At 37.6% G+C, this 19,340-nt stretch overlaps 2 pseudogenes across 1 annotated transcript; one reads left to right on the top strand and one right to left on the bottom strand.

Moving 5' to 3' along the window:
* Nucleotides 1-373: 373 nt before the first annotated feature.
* LOC114623262 lies at nucleotides 374-791 on the bottom strand (annotated as a pseudogene). The gene has a single exon (XR_003711743.1). The product of XR_003711743.1 is annotated as a mitochondrial import receptor subunit TOM20 homolog pseudogene (transcript).
* A 9,835-nt stretch (nucleotides 792-10,626) lies between these two features.
* On the top strand, nucleotides 10,627-10,988 carry LOC114623261 (annotated as a pseudogene).
* Nucleotides 10,989-19,340: the final 8,352 nt, after the last annotated feature.

The following is a 19,340-nucleotide window of genomic DNA, read 5'->3' as shown; positions in this document are numbered from 1 at the left end:
ACACCAATGGCATATGTTCTAAGATCAAGAATTGACAAATAGGACTTCATAAAATTGCAAAGTTTCTGTAAGGCAAAGGACACTGTCAATAGGACAAAACGACAACCAACTAATTGGGAAAAGATCTTTACCAATCCTTCATCTGATAGAGGGCTAGTATCCAATATATACAAAGAACTCAAGAAATTAGACTCCAGACAACCAAATAACCCTATTAAAAAATGGGGTATAGAGCTTAACAAAGAATTTTCAACGGAAGAAACTCGAATGTTCAAGAAGCACCTTAAGAAATGCTCAGTATCCTTAGTAGTCAGGGAAATGCAAATCAAAACAACCTTGAGATTCCATCTCACACCAGTCAGAATAGCTAAGATTAAAAACTCAGGTGATGCTGTCCACACACAGCAATGGCATTTGTCAGGTGGTCCACACCTTTCTCGTAGTCACCTTGTGCTAGTAACTCCTCACCAAGCTGTATCTCTTCAAGGAAGAATTTCTGAACAGCCTCGGCATCTTTTAAGTCAGGTAACTTGGAAAGCCCGGCTCTTTCCTTAGCAAGCTTCTGTTTCTTTCTTCGTTCTCGAAGCCTGTTCTTGAAGTTGGGGTCACTCCGCCTTTTGCGGTCGAAGTAGATGCAGTACCCGATGAAGAGGGCACCGCACACGCCCGCGTCGATGGCGCTGTTCCGGCCCACCATCTTCGCTCGACTGCGGCGTGTGCCGGGCCGCGGGCAGCCCGCCTGGCAGCGGTTAGCTCCGACCGATCGGCGCACGCCGGCCGCTCGCAGCCGCCTGTTTCCTATGGACCACCTGACAAATGCCATTGCTGTGTGTGGACAGCCTCAGCAGTTGCTGCAAGTGTTACAGCAAACTCTTCCACCACCAGTGTTCCAGATGCTTTTGACCAAGCTTCCAACCATTAGTCAGAGAATTGTAAGTGCTCAGAGCTTGGCTGAAGATGATGTGTAATGAGCCAGATACCAACGTGGTGAAATCTCAGTAAAATGATTTAACAGTTAGCTTGGACACTGATCAGCTCTGGGGGGAATAAGGGCAAATTGTGCTTGTCATGAACTGTCCCACACTGACATCTGCCAAAGTGAATGTGAACTTTGGTAGATCCATTGTCTGTTCTATTTATTTTTCCAGTGAAAAGTATTTTGATAGAGCTTTTCATTTTATAAATACACTGAGTTTACCAAAATATCATGGATTTCGTTTGTTCTTAAGACATGTAATTCAAATGTAAATACAGTAGAGTATTTCTTAGGTAGAAACTCCTGGTGATTTTAAAAGATTGGGAAAGAATATGAGGAATAGTTAAATAATGCACATTTTAAAGACTAGAACATTTTGTTGTATGTTGTAAAATTGGGTAGAAACTTGTGTTTGTGAAAACTGAGCATTAAAACCTTACAGAGACCGTTTCTTGTTTACTTTTGAACATATATGTTGTCTATTAACAATTCCATTCCCTCCCTGTGTTTCCTTAAAAGCTTCTGTCTCCATCAGTGGCTTCATGTGGTCTGAGCACTTACTCCTAATCTTTCACGCACCTCGATGCAAACAGCACAGGGATTAAACCTGTGTGCGCCCTGACCTGGAGGGTGAGCTTTGCCTGCTGTCTGCTCACTTGGCTATAATATAGACAGACTAAGGGTCAGTCTGCCCATCTCTGGGGTGTCCCATCTCAGCATTAGTTCAGTTGGTTCTGTTGAGTGTCTTCAGGTACATCACCAGCTGATAATTTTTTTTTCAGAATAACCAAGCCTTGTACTAGTTTATATTCTGAATTTGCATGTTTGCCTGACTTAGTATTTCTCAATTAAAACCTCTAAGTGAAGTAATTTCTTTGTCAGTTGCTACTGATGTGAAGTGATTCTGTTACTGTTGTGTCATTTAACCAGAAACTCGTCCTTAAAGAAGCTTGGTAGTCTACTTGTGCAAGCATTGACTCCTTTTTTGATTTTAACAGAATACTACTGCTACTACTGTGGATTGATTAATTTACCTTGTGCAGTGACAGTGGAGTGCCATCCTGACTGGAGACTTGGCTGCAGCAAGTTGGACACCTTCTCAGATGGTGGCAGCACTGGCCACTGAGCCTGTCTGAATCAAGTGTGAGGACCTTGTGGTCTTCACTGTGCAGCATTCTTGAGGGACAGCTTGCTTGCATCTGTGCTATAGACTTGTTGGTTTGGCTCGCCTCTTTTCTGGGTAGTGTAAAGGGGAAGAATCTGGAAGAAGGCTTTAGTTAGCTTCTGCCTCTGGTTGGTGTTTGGATAACAGCTTTGGACAACTCCACTCAAGAGCCTTTCTCTGGTGTGTTCTGGTTGAATGCCAGACCAGGAGGCACACATTTGAGACCTTCCATTTAGTGCTTCTAGGCCTTTTGATCCTGAGTCCTTAAACAGTGCTTTCTTGGTAGGTATGCACATTTTGGGGAATGATAGTACGAACATGCTGGTGGAATTTCCTGGCAGGATCTCTAGCTCCAAGCCTCATAATGGTGACTCGTCAGAGATTGATAGCATGCAGAGTCCTGTGTCAGTCCAGGTGTGAGAAGACCAAAAGCTTGCAGAGTCACTCTGCAGGGTGCACTGGATGCCTGGCCCCTGGAGTTGGAGAGGCAGAGATGCTGTTCTACTTTGAGGCTGATTAAGCCAAGTCTGTTTACACACAGGACAGATGTGAGGCTTTGGCACTGTCACTTGTGAACACGAGCTGTTTGCTAACGACAACTACTTTCCTTCACAAAACAAGCACTGCACACCATCTCACCTGAAGTTAAATAGATGGAAGCAGAAAACATTGGTGTCGGTCACCGATGCCAGAATGAAGATTAACACTCAAGTAAGATAAAAGCAGTTACAAGTGTTGCCCTGGGAAGTCTGGAGAGGCATTACGTGTTATGGCACGGTGGCATGCTTCCTTGGGCAAAAGTGTACTTTTGGGTACCACTGTCTTAACTAAAAACATTCTAGCCAGCTGCCTGGAAAGGTGCAAACACCCCAGTAGTGTAATGCACACACCGAGGCAAAGTCCAGGTGTTGTGTTCCTTTACCTCTGGCAGGTTAGGTATATATACCACTGTGCACCTGCGTCTGTGACCTTGAATCAACCTGTGAATCAGTGCTGATGAACTGTTGAGGAAGAAGTGGTGTGGTCTGGTGCATGATGGGACAGCATAAATCCTTTCTTCTAACGTGAAAAAATTAAGTGTTTATTGCCTGTGCCTCAGCTGTATTAAAGGGTTTAGAGAAAAAAAAAAAAAAACCTCAGGTGATAGTAGATGCTGGCAAGGGTGTGGAGAAAGAGGAACACTTCTCCATTGTTGGTGGGACTGTAAGATGGTGCAACCACTTTGGAAATCAGTGTGGTGGTTCCTCAGAAAATTGGACATAGCATTACCTGAGGATCCAGCTATACCACTCCTAGGCATATACCCAGAAGATGCTCGAACATACAACAAGGACATATGCTCAACTATGTTCATAGCAGCCTTATTTATAATAGCCAGGAGCTGGAAAGAACCCAGATGTCCTTCAACTGAGGAATGGATAGAAAAAATGTAGTATGTTTACACAGTGGAGTATTACTCAGCTATTAAAAACAATGAATTCGAGAGTTTCCTAGGTAAATGGATGGAACTAGAAATTATCATCCTGAGTGAAGTAAGCCAATCACAAAAGAACACACATGGTATTCACTCACTGATTGTTGGATATTAGCCCAGAACCTTGAAATGCCCAAGATGCAACTCACAGGCCACATGAAGCTAATAAAGAGGGAAGACCAAGTGGGGGTTATTCGGTCCTTCTTAGAAGGAGCAACAAAATACTCAAGGGAACAAATATGGAGACAAAGTGAGGGACAGAAACTGAAGGAGGGGCCATTTGAAGACCTTTCCACCTGAGTATCCATCCCATGTGCAGTCACCAAAGGTAGATGCTGATGTGGAAGTCAGGAAGTGCATGCTGATAAGAGCCTGATATGGATGTCTCCTCAGAGGCCTTCAAGAGTCTGACATATTCAGTGGCAGATGCTCACAACTAGCCATTAAACTGATAATGGGGTTCTCAATGGAGGAGTTAGAGTGAAGACTGAAGGAGCTGAAAGAGTTTGTGGCACCATGAGGAGAGCAACAATACCAACCAACCACAGCTCCCAGGGTCTAAACCACCAGCCTGGGAGCACTTAGGGAGGGATCCAGGGCTTCAGCTGAATAAGAGTGGAGGGCCCTGCTGGGCATAGGTGGAAGAAGAGATCCTTGACCTCATGAAGGCTGGATGTCCCAGGGGGTGGGAATTTTGAGGGTGAGGAAGTGGGAGTCAGGGGGTAGGTAGGGGTTACATCCACAGAGAAGAAGGAGGGGGGATAAGGGGATGGGGGGTTCCCGGGTGGGTGGGGGATGGGGTAAGGGGATAACATATGAAATGTAAATAAAACATCCAATAAAAAAATTTTAAAAAAAAGAATACATCATAGAAAGAAAGAACTGAAAAAAAATAACTACCCCAGATATTTCATATAGTCAGAATCATAAAAAAACTATTTACATACTAGATAATAGCAAGTTTGTTTTTTAATTCTTCTTTCCATTTGAGTTGAATTGAGAAAATTCAACTTTATTAAATTCCACGTTAAATACTTTAATTTTGTTATTTCACTGTTTTACATAGAAAAAAAAGAGTGATTCTAAAATGCTAAAATATTATTTTTTATATCTCTTCAATTTCATAAAATAAAACTTGTGGCACTTCATATTGTGCTGAAAATAATACAATTAGACTGGCTAAAAATTTAAATAATATGCACAGCTAGTAAAACATAGGTATAGACTCAGTGTTCTTTCTTTAACACTATATTGCTTTCTGCATACAGACAAGAGATCAAAATGTCTAGTATTATAATAAGTACATTATAAATTCATAAAAGAAAGCTCTATTGGAAAGATACACCATAGAGGAAAATAACATTTTCAATTTCTATTATTAAATAGCTTTTTACCATATTGTTACCAATGAAATCAGAAATTACATGAATATGATTTTTGAAGGCAGAGATTGTTTAGAAAAGAAATATTAAACAATATGAAAATATATTTCTTTGATGTATTAGTAGTAAATATTAAATACAGACACTCTGTTAAGGAAATACATAATGGAATTTGGAAGGAGAACCATAAATATAGACTTCAGTGTGAACTGCATGTAACATTGATGGGAAAGAAACCTTTTTTTTATGTTTTGGATACTTTCACTCTAGTGAATTATGTTTCTACATGAATTATGTTTCTAATGTTATACATTTTAAACGTAACATGGTAATTATTCTTCACAACATTGTATCAGTTCAGGTATAGAACAAATGGAATTTGGAAACAGTTCACAGAAAGGGAAGACAGTACAATCCGGACTGAACATAAGCAAATTGTTTTGGCTCACCAAGAACATTGTTATCATTGTCAATAAACAAAACATAGCAAAGGATTGAAATGCCAACATTGTGTTGACAGTTTTTGTCATAGAGTGCTGAAATGAGTTAAATGAATTGAATTACAAAATATTTTAGTGCCTCTAGAATCAATGAATGGTATTCTTTATTGGCTTCATACTTTTTCATAATTAAATGAAAATAGGGAATAGGCAATTGAAAGTTACTGTTATAAGCCAATAAACATTATTGAATACAATACTATTACACTATACTTTCTTAGTTTGAAATGAAAATTATATAAAAACACCAGTAGTTATGTAATAATTTAAATACCATAAAAGTGCTATCAACAATAAAGTCACATCTATTATATTTCAACAGACATAAAAATAGTAACAGTTTGGAAAACTACCACCAAATTTTGTGATCATGGTCTTTAATGTGTAAAACTGTCAAAAGTAGTTTGAAAGATTAATTAACTTTTATGTTTTAACAGGCTAGCCATTGGATATTTAGATTCTGTTAGATTATGAATTTCTCTGAAAATTAATCCAATTAATCCAATTAATGAGTAATTGTTACTTCATTATTTTAACTGATAATGAGTAGAAGCAGTCATTACACATTGTGATATGAAGAAAATCAGTTTCAAATATTTAAAACATATATGCCAAAAGGCATTTATAACTATATTCATTAAATTAATTCACATCAAGATATTTTATCTTGAATTCTAAAATGGAAATTAAGATAGTCAATTCTATCATGGCATTATTTTAGTCTGGATACAAGCTAGACAGTTTAAAATTACCAACTCTAAAAATAGTGAATCATAACCTCTAATATGACAATTTCAATCTGAAAGCAATGATCACTTCCAAAACTCCTATTATTTTGATAATTTGATGCATAATCTCATACCAAAATCATTGTCCCTATATAAAAATAAACTGGTGGATATAGTTCTTAATGTAATATCATTTTTGGAAGAAATATATATGGGAAAAACATTATTATATACAGAAAATTCTATTGAAATAAAACTAATTAAAAGCTTACATTTGCATTTCTTAGCTTGAGAATTGTTTTTAAAATTTATTATTATTGTGTAACATTAGGACATTTTTTGCCACTGTATAATGCACTTTGAGTATATTTCTTCAAACATACTATGTTACTTTCCCAATTCAGAGTTATTCCCCATCAAGTACCTCCAGACAACTTCACTTCTACTTCCATGTTAACATCTATCTTACTTAGTATTTTACTGATGTGAAGAGGTACCAGGACCAGGACAAATCTTATAAAAGAAAACATTAACTGAGGCTGACTTACAGTTTGAGATGTTTAGTCTATTATCACCATGACAGGAAGTATGACAGTGCACAGTTAGACATGTGCAAGCAGACATGGTGCTGGAAAAGCCACGAGCTCTACATCTTGATCCACAGACAGCAGCAGGAGATTGTGTTGCACAATGGGTGTAGCTTGAACATAGGACAACAAAAAGATCACAGTGACACATTTCCTCCAACAAGGTCACTCCTCTTAGTAGTGCCACTCCCTATTGACCAAACATTGAAACATCTGAGTCTATCTGGCCCATATCTATTCAAACCAACACAACACCTGTCCAGATACTTCTTCTATGAAACATAATTTTTGCCCAAATTTGTCAGAGTAATCAGTGAAGACATGATAGATACAATAGCTTTTTATCTCTATTTGTTTCAACCATACTGACTATAAATTTGTGAGAAATTTTGCATACATTTTATGTGTGTGTGTGTGTGTGTGTGTGTGTGTGTGTGTGTGGTGTGTGTTTTAGGGAAAATTATTCCCCCAAAAATAAAAAATATTTTCAAAGTTGCAGGTAAATCCTTTTTATATCAAAGAAGTCCCCTGATAACATACATACATGTGTAAAAGAGTTTTCATTCAGCAATATGGCTGCTCTGATCACTTCCAAAGACCTATTTCTGTGTGCTCTTGTTGAATGTAGACAAAAACTACACTCTTTTCATCCTTCTGGCTGGAATACAGACACATCCTTAGTATACACCTTTAAGCCCAACCAATTGAGGGGCAGACAAAGTGATGAATCAGAGAAAGATTTGAAAGAATGAGTCAGAGATAGGATACATTCAACTCTAAGAGGAACAGAGAGAAAAAGGAGACTATTTAAGAGTAGAACAAGAAGAGAGTGTCAATCAAATAGAGGTCAGTCCAGTGCATACAGTACTGTGGAATTGAGGCAGTTAAGCCAGAGAATAAGAAGGGCCCAGAAGATTAAAACAAACTGTCAGAGTTAGCTTGCTTGCCAAGCAGAACAATGTAGTAAGAAGCTGAGAGAAGTCAGATTGAAACAGTCATTTGGAAAGGAGTTAGAACCAGAATATCTGAGTTAAACCAACCAACCAACCAGAATTCAGAAAGAGCTAGAAAGAATGAGTTTATTCAGCAGCAATTCTCGGAGGCTGGAACATTGTAGGTCTAGGTTAGCAGACAGACAGAGGCTGGAAGTTGAAGCATTCAAGATTCAGGCTTGCAGAATTTAGAGATTGTGCGGAGGCTAGAAGTTTCCAGGCCTAGGCTTAGGGATAGCTATAACAAAGACAGAAATTCTGTGAGCTTGGCTCAAGCAATGTATTCATTAAGCTTTGGTATGGCTCTCATTTCATCCTTTGAGCTGAGAAAATAAATGTTACATTTACATTCAAGTTACATTATACAAATTGAATACATCAAATTTAGGAATATATGTGTATACATATACATTTATACATTATATAATAATTTGTAAAGGGACACGTTCATTAGCTTATTCTTTTCTGTCTTTTGATATGGCCAAAGATATATTGCTGAATGCTCTTATCACCCCACCATCGTGTCTAAGTCGGTCTCACTGACTGGCTGTATGGTAATGAGATCAAATCACCAAGGGATCCACACCAAGGGATCCAGAGGCTTTGGGTTTGTCATATATGCCACTGTGTTGGAATTGGATGTTGCTATGAATACAAGACAAAGACCACACAAGGTGGATGGAAAAGTTGTGGAACCCAAGAGAGCTGTTAAGATTCTGAGAAAAAGATCTTTGTTGATGGTACTAAAGAAGACACTAAAGAACATAATCTACAAGATTATTTTGAGCAGTATAGGAAAATTGAAGTGATTGAAATTATAACTGACATAGACAGTGGTAAAAAGGGGGACTTTACTTTTGTCATATTTGATAACCATGACTCTGTGGATAAGGTTGTTATTCAGAAATACCATACTGTGGATTGTCACAACTGTGATGTAAGAAAAGCTCTGTCAAAACAAGAGATGGATAGTGATTCATCCAGCAAGAGAGGTTGATGTAGTTCCAGAAACTTTGGTGGTAGTGGTGGAGGCAGTTTTGGTAGCAATGGCTATTTTGGTTGAGGAGGAAATTTCAGTGGCTGTAAAGGCTTTGGTGGCAGCCAGGGTGGTGGTGGATATGGTGGTTATAATGGATTTGGTAATGATAGAAGCAATTTTCTAAGTGGTGGAAGCTACAATGATTTTGGCAATTAATGCAGTATTAAAATTTTGGACCAATGAAATGAGGAAACTTTGGAGGCAGGAGCTCTGACCCTTATAGTGGTGGAGACCAGTACTTTGCTAAACATGAAAAAAAGTGGCTATTGAGATATCAGCAGCAGACACTGCTATGACAATGTCAGGGGGTTCTAATTACAGCCAGGAAACAAAGCTTAGCAAGAGAGGAGAGCCAGAGAAGTGACAGGAAAGCTATAATTTCTGTTCCATGGAAAATAAAGCATTTCAAAACAAGGTTTTACTGTAGATCATTCTTTACTCATGCTGTTGTTTGCTAAATTTAATAGTCAGATCATGATGCTTCATAAATGTGACTTTCTTTTTAAAAAATGTGATATGTAAAGTTAGTCTACTATGAAGCCATCTTGGTAAATTTTCCCAACAGTGTAAAGTTAGAATTCCTTCAGGGTGATGTGAAGTTCCATTTGGAACTGATATATGGTTGGTTGGATGGAGAAGTTATTGTCTTCAAAAACCTTGGTATTATTAAACTGACAGTTGTAACTTTAATGACTCTCACCATTGAAAGTGTCATAACAACCAAGGTCACAATTTGGTTATAAAATGGTTGTTAGTTCACTCTATATAGTATCAAAATTAAATAATAGTATCAGATAAAATAACAGATGGGGATGAAGCTTATGTATCATGTTTTATCATGTGTAATCAATAATTGATTTAATTTTTTGTAAAATAATAATTTGTGAAAAAAGATGTTATGAATGTGAAGGAGAGCAAGGACAGATACAGCAATATTTGGATGGAGGAAATAGAATATATGAATGTAATTATATTCTCAAAGACAAAAATATTTAAAAGATTACAACAACAGGGGGACCAGAGCCATTACAAGGTCCCCTTCAATTACTGGAGGTCAGGCCTCTATCCCCACCTTCACAAGATTAGAATCGCCACAGCCCTTCTATACTTAGAGAAGGGAGGAGATGTCAGGGGCAGACCTGATTACACACTGAAGGCCTAAAATCAGCCATAGGCCTAAAATCAGCAATAGGCCTGTCATACATGTATACTAACACCAACTCTTGAGTCTCTGTGGAAAAACATAGAAACAGATGGCTATAAGCTATTGTAAACAGGCCGCTTTTGTGGAAATTTACCAGCCTGAGTAGTCATAGACCTTGTAAATAGGTAGCCTTGACAGATAATACCAACTTAGATAAGGACAAGTGAAACATTGAGTCATAGCGACCTGTCCCCTGAACCTTCAACCAGCCGATACCCTGTTCTGAAGGATATCTGTATTCCCCCTGAACACCCACGCCCCAGTGTCATCCCCTTCCCCACATCCTGCCTTTCTGTGTTTATAACCCCTGTGTGAATGAATTACGATTTGAAAAAAATAAATTATTAAAAAAATAAACCCAAAAATCCCAACCCCAAACAAACAATCAACCAAAACAAAACAAAACAAAAAAGAAAAGAAAGAAAAGAAAAGAATAAACTCTGGATAAGAGCATAAACAAAATTAAGGAATTTGAAAAAGCTATATGGAAATCTACTATTTCATAATCACATTAATATATAATAAATTAAAGAGTTTTGGTTTATCACTTTGTTAGTCCTTCTATGCTGTGGAAAGATCATGGCCCTAGGGGTATGTGGCTTTCCCACCTGCCAAAGATACATTACTACCAAGATGGACCACAATAAATTTTCTGATGCTGAAGGCATCAGATGTCTTTCATCTTTGGACTCCTCCCAAAAGTTATGTGGACCCTGGAGAGATGACTTAGAAATAGTGCTAAGAAAGACTCAGGAGGAAACAGATATAGAAGCAAGTCGTGTGGGGAAAGAAGACACCTAAAACAGTCATTTACTGAATAACAGAGTTGAAAGATTACTTCTGGCTAGTGTTGGATGAAGCCTGCCATTGGTCAGTTCAAGAAAATGAAGGTATCCCTTCAAGCAGACTCCAGTTTCTTTGCTTCACACTATTCAAGCTGACAAGAACAAATCTGAGTGAACTGACAGTCCCATCCAGAAAAGAATGGACTAGTTTTGGCTTGTTACAGACAAGAGCAGATAGGTTGATGAAATTAAAGTTAGCTCAGAACTCTTAGGTGAAAGCAAGTAAGCCCTGGATTCAATCCCTAACATAAAACATGATCATTTCTGAAAGAAGAGCAAGCAAAAGTTTTAGCTAAGTTAAACATCAAAGAAGGAGTGAAAATTTAAATGTGCCATCAGAGTAAATATATCCTTGTACTTTATAAATAAACTTTGAACAACTTATAACTAAATAAATAAGTAAATAAATAAATAAATAATCAACTTTGAACAAGATAATATCCATGGATGGGTAAAGCTTGCCTAAGAAATCAAAAGTTATTAAAACAAACCCTAGTACCAGGTGTGGGATATTTCCCTACATATTTCTTTATATAGATTTGAAAAGTTAACACTATATAGAAAAAATTGATAAATCAACAAATTTAATTTTTTTAATTTTTGTATGATTATCTTAATAAATTAAATGGCATGCTTAATGTTATTTTTGTGAACTAGCCTTATAACTCATTAGAAATAAAAATTTTAAGATGAAGTCTTTTCAAGGAATTATGCATGTTATTCCTATTGTTATATTAAATTATTTGCATAATATCTCATATATTTTTATTAACTTATTTTTATTTGTATGAGTGTGTGCCTGCTTGTCTTCTGTGCAGAAGCTGTGTGAAACTGTTTCAGAAAGCCAGAGAGGGCTTTGGATTTCATCAAACTGGAGATACAGACAACTGTTAACTATTAAGTGGGTGCTAGAAATTGAACCCAGTGCTCTTAATTTCTGATCTACTTCTCCAATCCCTCATATAATTTTTCTTTCTTTCTCTGTATTCTTTCTTTCTTTCTTTCTTTCTTTCTTTCTTTCTCTCTCTCTCTCTCTCTCTCTCTCTCTCTCTCTCTCTCTCTCTCTCTTCCTTTCTTTCTTTCCTTTACATCCCAATTACAGCTTCTCTGCCCTCCTCTTCTCTCAGTCCCTCAATGTCACTTCCTCTCTCTCCATTCTCCCTCCCTTTCTCATAAGAGAAGGGGAAACCTCTACTGGATATCAACCTGCCTTGGCATATCAAGCTGCAGTAAGATTAGGTGCATCTTCTTCTATCAAGCCTTTTTATGGCTCCGCAGTCAGGTAAAAGGGGTCAAAAATAATACAACAGTCAAAGACAGCCCCCACCCCAGTTGTTAGGGGTTGCACGTGAAAACCAAGCTGCACATGTGTTACATTTGTGCAGGGGAGCCTAGATCCATCCCATGAGTGTTCTTTGGTTGGTGGTTCCATCTCTGTGAGTGCCTGTGGGACCAAGGTAGCTGGTTCTGTAGGTTTCCTTATGGTGCACTTGACCCTGTGGCTCCTTCCTTGCCCTTTTCCACAAGATTCTCTTTCACCTAATGTTTGGCTGTAGGTCTTTGCATTTGTTTCCATCAGCTGTTGAGTGAAGTCTCTCAGAGGACAGTTTTACTAGGTCCCTCTCTACAAGTATAGGAGAGTATCAATAGTGTCAAGTGTGGGTTCTTTCTCATGGCATAATTCTCAAGTTGGGCCAATCATTGGTTAGCCATTCTCTCAATTTCTTCTTCAATCTTATCTATTTGGATCTTGTAGGCAGGACAAATTGTAAGTCAAAGATTCTGTGGGTGGTTTGGTGTTCCCATCTCTCCATTGGAAGTCTTGCTTGGTTAAATGAGGTAGATATTTCAGTTTCTATATCCCCTATTGCTGGGAATCATAGCTAGATTCACCTTCATAAGTTGCTGAAAGTATGCTTGTCCTACGTTTCTAGTTTATCCAAAAGATGCACCCCCCCAATCAATCCCAGTTCTCCATTTTTCATCCCCACACTTGAACCTTTTCTGTTTTTCTCCTGAAGCCCTCTCTCTATCACAAGTACACTTGCTCATCTCTGTTCATAGAAGCCTTATTCCTAGTACCCAGAGACAGGAAACAACCTAGATGTCCCTCAACCAAAGAATGGATAATGAAAATATGGTACACTTACACAATAGAGTACTACTCAGCTACTAAAAACAAAGACATAATTATTTATGCAGGCAAATGGATTGAACTAGAAAATATCCTGAGTGAGGAAGCACATACACAGAAAGACAAATATGGTATGTCACTAATATCACTAATAAGTGGATATTAGCCATAAGGTACAGAATAATCATGCTATAATCCAAAGACACAAAGAAGCTAAGTTACAAGGAGTACATAAGGGAGGATGCTTGAATCTCACTGAAAAGAGAAAATAAAAAGAAACATTGGGGAGTGGACAGAGAGGAAACTCATATAGTTATTCATTTGCCACAGATATTAACGTTTGTTACCAAGACAGTTCTAATAATTTGATTAGCAGGCTAGTTTGTAGACTCTTATTTAATACTATTCTTATTTCCAAAATATTCAGATGTTTAAATGCAATTCATATTGTGAATTTTTACTTAAAGTTCATGTAGGATTAAGGTTATGGAAAAATTTAATAAAATCAGTACACATAAAATGAAAAGGCAAGACATCTCCTAGGTAGTTTACCATATTTTAATATACTTTGAATAAAATATATACATAACCTTTTTTCCCAGATGAAAAAGCTAAGTGAAAATAGAAAATGACCTCTTGACTGCTGCTACAATAATGGGCTGATTTGAAAATTATTGTTCCATAAGGTATAAAATCTTGAGGCAAGGCAGCTTGTCCCATCTGGGATATAGGAAAGCAAAGGTGGGTCAGGAACCTATGTCCAATATAGCTTTCCAGTCACCATTGTCAGGGCACTCAACAAGCTCACAGGTCAGCATCATTTTTTGTCCTGGCATGAGCATGTCTCACCAATCACTCTGGCAGCCACCATGCTCCTTCAGCATCCTGCAGAACAACAATAACAATAAAAAACAAACATGTCCTCTTCCCCATATTAGATACCTGATCAGGATCATGCCATGTGCCAGTAAGTAGATCCTTCCTTTTCTCCTAAGCATAAGTATGCCTAGTTGTAGAGTGCCATAGATGCCCAGTAGAAAGTTCCTTGGCATCCAATTTTCATTAAAAAATAATTAAAATAAAAAAATGATTTAAATAAATTTGTAGAGAAAAGGGATATACTTCCCCTTCTTTTAATTTATGAAGACATTGTTTTAGAGTTCCACGGCCCCTTCCACAATAACTTGTCCTTGAGGGTTATAAGGAATCCCAGTAATATGGATAATATTAAATTGTTGACAAAAGGTCTCAAATACTCAACTACAATAGTCAGTTCCATCATCTGTTTATTATTATTATTGGATATTTTGTTTATTTATCTTTCAGATGTTATACCCTTTCTGTATCTCCCCCAAAGCCCCTTATACCATCCCCCCTCTTCCTCCTTCTATGAGGGTGTGCCTCCACTCATCTACCCATTCCCACATCCCTGCCCTCAAATTCCCTCACACTGGGGCATCCAGCCTTCGCAGGACAAAGGCTCTCCTGTCCCATATGGCCATCCTCAACTACATATACAGCTGGAGCTATGGGTCCCTTCATGTGTGTTCCCAGGCTGGCTGGTGATTTACCTGAAAGCTCCAGTTGGTTAATATTATCACGCTCCCCATGAGGCTGCCAGGCCCTTTAGCACCTGAGAGCTTGTGGGACAGAGAATAAAAAGAGAAGGGATAATGACTCTTGTATTTTTCTTAAATGTAACCAGTTATTTGAACTCAATCATGCACTGGTCTAGAAATCAATCTAATATTGGAAATAACAGTCTTCATTTGGAAAGCTGCATCTGGACATATTTGGAAGTTAGCTGCAGTTCTCTATAATGTTATGTTACCAAGGGATAAAGTTGGGATGGGATCTAGAGTTCAAACAAGTGTTAGTACATGTGTTATGGCTCTTCTAATTGTCAAGTTAAAAGTACTTTTGTATATTCAACACATTACTAACATATTTTGCTAAATGATTAACAAAAGTAGCTGTTTTAACTTCTCATGTCACAACAATTGCAGAAACAGTGTTGCTAGCAAGCCAAGTACAGGAAAGATTCTGCACAGAGCCTTGCCAACCTAAGACATAAATGCACTGCTTTTGATAATGCATATTCCATGACAGGTAAGGAAAACATTCTTGTCAGAACAACCTATGACAGACTCAGTCATGTTTAGGAAATAAAAAGGAAGGAGATGTGGAGAGATTTTGGAGCTGCTTGGCAGGAGTCTGAAATTAGGCTAGAACAAAGAAGTAATTTCAGGTAGGAATCTAAATCTTAGGCTAGAACAAAGAACTAATTTCAGACAGGAATCTAAATTTTAGTCTAGGACAAGGAAGTAGGCTTCAGACATGAAAATGTCTTCCGGCTAGGACAGGGAAGTTGTCTCAGATATTTTGATCATCCTGATAATCCCTTATAAACAGTGATCACTGGAGTGATCATGGGACTTTGATTATTGCCTTGCTTGTTCTTTGACTATTTGTGTTTATTGTCATGCTTGTTTCTTTACTATTTACATTTATTGAATTGCTAGTTTCTCAACCTAGAACTGACCTTAATACTTGAATATATTTAAAATGGTATAAAAGCAAAATGGAGGAGGAGGGATGGAATAGGGATTTCATGGGGGGATGTGGACAGGGGATAATATCTGAAATGTAAATAAATAATATATCCAATAAAAAAAGAAAATTACTGTTGTTGAAGTTCACATTCTTCCCAATTGATGCAAAATCATATAAAGGAGAACATTAGTTTTAATTCTACTGGCAACTAGAAACTATGTAGACTTTTATAGGGTTCATATTTAAGTAAATAAATAAACCTGAGGAGCTTTAAATGCACACTGTGTTATGCCAAATATCCTAGCCAACCTTTCAAATATAAACTCTGTTTACCAGTGTGTTAGTCTTTTGATTCAAAGTAAATGAGAGTCAAAGAGTAGTAAAATGCATAAGTTAAACATGAGAATAATTCTCTTTCTTAATACTTCACTTTTAAAGTTTGATGTGATATCAAAACTATTATTGATTACACCGTTTGACACAAGCATTATAAAGTGACCCTAAATAAAGCTATGTAAAGTATTTCAAGCTTTAAGAATATTAAGACTATGAATTTATTCTAAATGTTCTTTGCTATATAACCTAATGAAAACCTTTCAAGAATTATCCTTTCACTAAGAATTATTTAGTTATCTAACATTTCACAATTACATGGCTAGATCATGCTTTTAAATTCTTGACCAAATTTTTTATCTAGTAATGGTAACCAGATCCAGAACACTACATACTAGATGAGTGTCCTTTCAATAAACTATGTCTTACTTCACCTTGTTTTTAATCTTTTAAATTTGAATAATTGTAAGTTTAAAAAAAGAGAAGAACAAATCTATTGAGATAACATTCAACTCTAAATATCTAAACTAAATAATAATGAATAAACTAAACATTGAAGTAAACACTTGTTAACTGCTGAACTAAGAACACTTGTGCAACTATGTTCATAATAGCTTCATTTGTAATAGCCAGAAACTGGAAACAACATAGATATCCATCAACTGAAAAAATGATAAAGAAAATGCAGTACATTTGTACAATGCAGCATTATTCAGGTCTTTAAAACATGACATTTACAAACAAATGAATGGAACTAGAAAACATGATGCTGATGGAGGCACCCCAGACACATAAAGACAAACATGAACTTCTCTCCTGTCTCTTCCCATACCTGATCCTGGCCCCTTCTCCCCTCTCTCACCCAGGTCCCTCCCTCCCTCTGCCTCCTGTGATTATTTTGTTTCCCCTTCTCAGTGGGATTGAAAGTAGGGAAGGGTCGAGTATGGAAGAGACAGGAGAGAAGTCCAGAGGGCTAGGAAAATGAACAGAAATATGTAGCAGCAGGGATGGGGATTGTGGGGGTGGGGGGGCCACTACTAGAAAGTCCCAGACTTCAGGAATGTGAGAGGCTCCTAGTGCCCAATGAGGATGAATTAACCAAAATATCCAACAGTGGGGAGTAGAACCTGAAGAGACCACCTCTAGTAGATATATATGGCCACTAGTTGAAGGATGGTCCCACCCACCCATCTCAAAATCTTTAACCCAGAATTGTTCCTGTGTAAAGGAAATGCAGGGGTAAAAAATGGAGCAGAGACTGAAAGAAAGGCCATCCAGAGACCTCCACACCTTGGGATCCATCCCTTCAACAGACACCAAACCCAGACACCACTGCTGATGCCAAGAATTTCTTGCAGACAGGAGCCTGGTATAGCTTTTCTCTGAGAGGCTCTGCCAGCACCTGACTAAGACAGATGAAGATACTCACAGCCAATCAATTGATTTGAGCCTAGGGACCCAAATAGAAGGGTTAGGGGAAGGAGCTGAAGGGGACTGCAACCCCATAGGAAGAACTACTACATCAAATAACCAGACCCCTCAGAGTTCCCAAGAACTAAACCAGCAACCAAAGAGTACACATGAGTTGGTCCATGACTCCAGCTATGTATGTAGCAGAGGACTGCCTTATCTGGTGTCAATAGGAAGAGAGGTACTTGGTCTTGTGGAAGCTTCTTGCTCCAGAAAAGCGCCAAGCCAGGAGTGGTTGGGTGTGTGAGAGGCAAAGAGGAGGGGGAATGGTGTGAGGAGTTTGTGGAGGGGAGACCTGGAAGTGGGACAACACTTAAAATGTAAATAAATAAAATAATTAATAAAAGAAAGAATTAAATTAAAAAAAGTCAAACAGCAACTCCTTACTCTAACCAAAAAGAAAAAAAAAACAAATATGGTGTATATTCATGTAACTGGAGTAGACATTAGCTCTTAAGTAAAGGATAATCACACTACAGTACACAGACACAGAGAGGCTAAGTAACAAGGAGTACCCTAACAGGGATATATGGATCTCTCTGAGAAGGAAAAAAAGAACAGAAACAAATATGAATGGAAAAAAATCAATAAAATAAATAAATACATAAAAAATAAAATGCCTCCTAATGATACTATGAACTTTTCGTAGATTGGTGTCTAGACCATTTGTCATCAGAAATGCATCCTTGGGAAGCTGATGGGATCAGATAGAGAGATCCACAGCCAAACATTGGGGGAAATTCCATGGAACAGGTGAAGAAGGATTTTAGAAGTCAGAGAGGAAGAGGACACCTGGAGAACATTGCTCACAGAATCAAGGCTCCCAGAGACCTAACTGACAATCATGGCTCTGTGTCAGGTTCTCTGCATATATGTTATGTTGCCAACATTTGCTATTCTTCTACCCTTCTCCACAGTTTTTCAACCCTATCAACCCCCTAACAGTACATAAAAGAGAAATGAAGGGTAGAAAGAAAAGCAGGCAACATTATTGTTAAACTACTTCCTGTTGATTAGGGGTATCAAGTTCCTTGAAGCAAGTTTGAATTTCATCATCAGGATACCTAATTTCTTCTTCTTTCTTCTTTGTGAACAGCTACTTAACAAACCATGACCAACAACAACCAACAGCAACCAACCACCAAACAATTCTCCCATACCTCTTAGGGCCGTAGTATGTATGTACCCTCAGAAAATTCCCTAGAATTCCAAACATTACATAATCACAGAAACTATCTGCCACTGACAAAATCACACCCCTGCATGAGGCAAATCATAGTTTCTGTGTACAATCTGAAGCAGTATTATATCCCATACCTAGAATTTAAACACAAACATTTAATGTTTCTGCATATTTTTAAGAAACTAAAATACCAAAATTGTCTCTATATTTTTATGGTTGTTTGGCTTGGGGTTTTGTGGGACTCATAACAGTGGAAACAGGGGCCATCTCTGACTCTTTTGCCTTCTCTTGTGACCATTTCCCTCTATTGGGATGCCTTTTCCAGCTTTGATAGGAGGATTTGGGCCTAGCCATGCTGTATCTTGTTATGCCATATTCAATCAGTATTACTTGGATTTCTGCTCTTTTCTAAATAGAAAAGGAGGAGCAATTAATCTGGGGAAAGGTGGAGGTAGGAGGAGAGACCTGGGAGAAATGGAAGTAGGGCTAACTGTGGTTAGGTTATAGTATATGAGAGAAGAATAAAGAAAAAGAAAAAGAATGCATTTCATTCTAGCCAATATATCATAGTAATACATGTGATCTAAAATACATTTCCTCTTTTTTATGTTTTTCTTTCAATACTTACTACACCATTTCATTATGAATGATAAATATTTAAATATATGCATGTTCATGAAAATTTAAACAGGAAACTATCAGACAAATGAGTAGATGTATCAAAAGGAAACCTTAAAGTAATTACACATTTTATTCTATTCCAAGAAACATGCAG

This window comes from Grammomys surdaster, unplaced genomic scaffold, assembly GCF_004785775.1.
Source record: "Grammomys surdaster isolate TR1022 unplaced genomic scaffold, NIH_TR_1.0 195, whole genome shotgun sequence".
Classification (NCBI taxonomy): domain Eukaryota; kingdom Metazoa; phylum Chordata; class Mammalia; order Rodentia; family Muridae; genus Grammomys; species Grammomys surdaster.
Note: the sequence above shows the minus strand (reverse complement) of the source record. Positions and strands in the feature narration are given on the sequence as shown.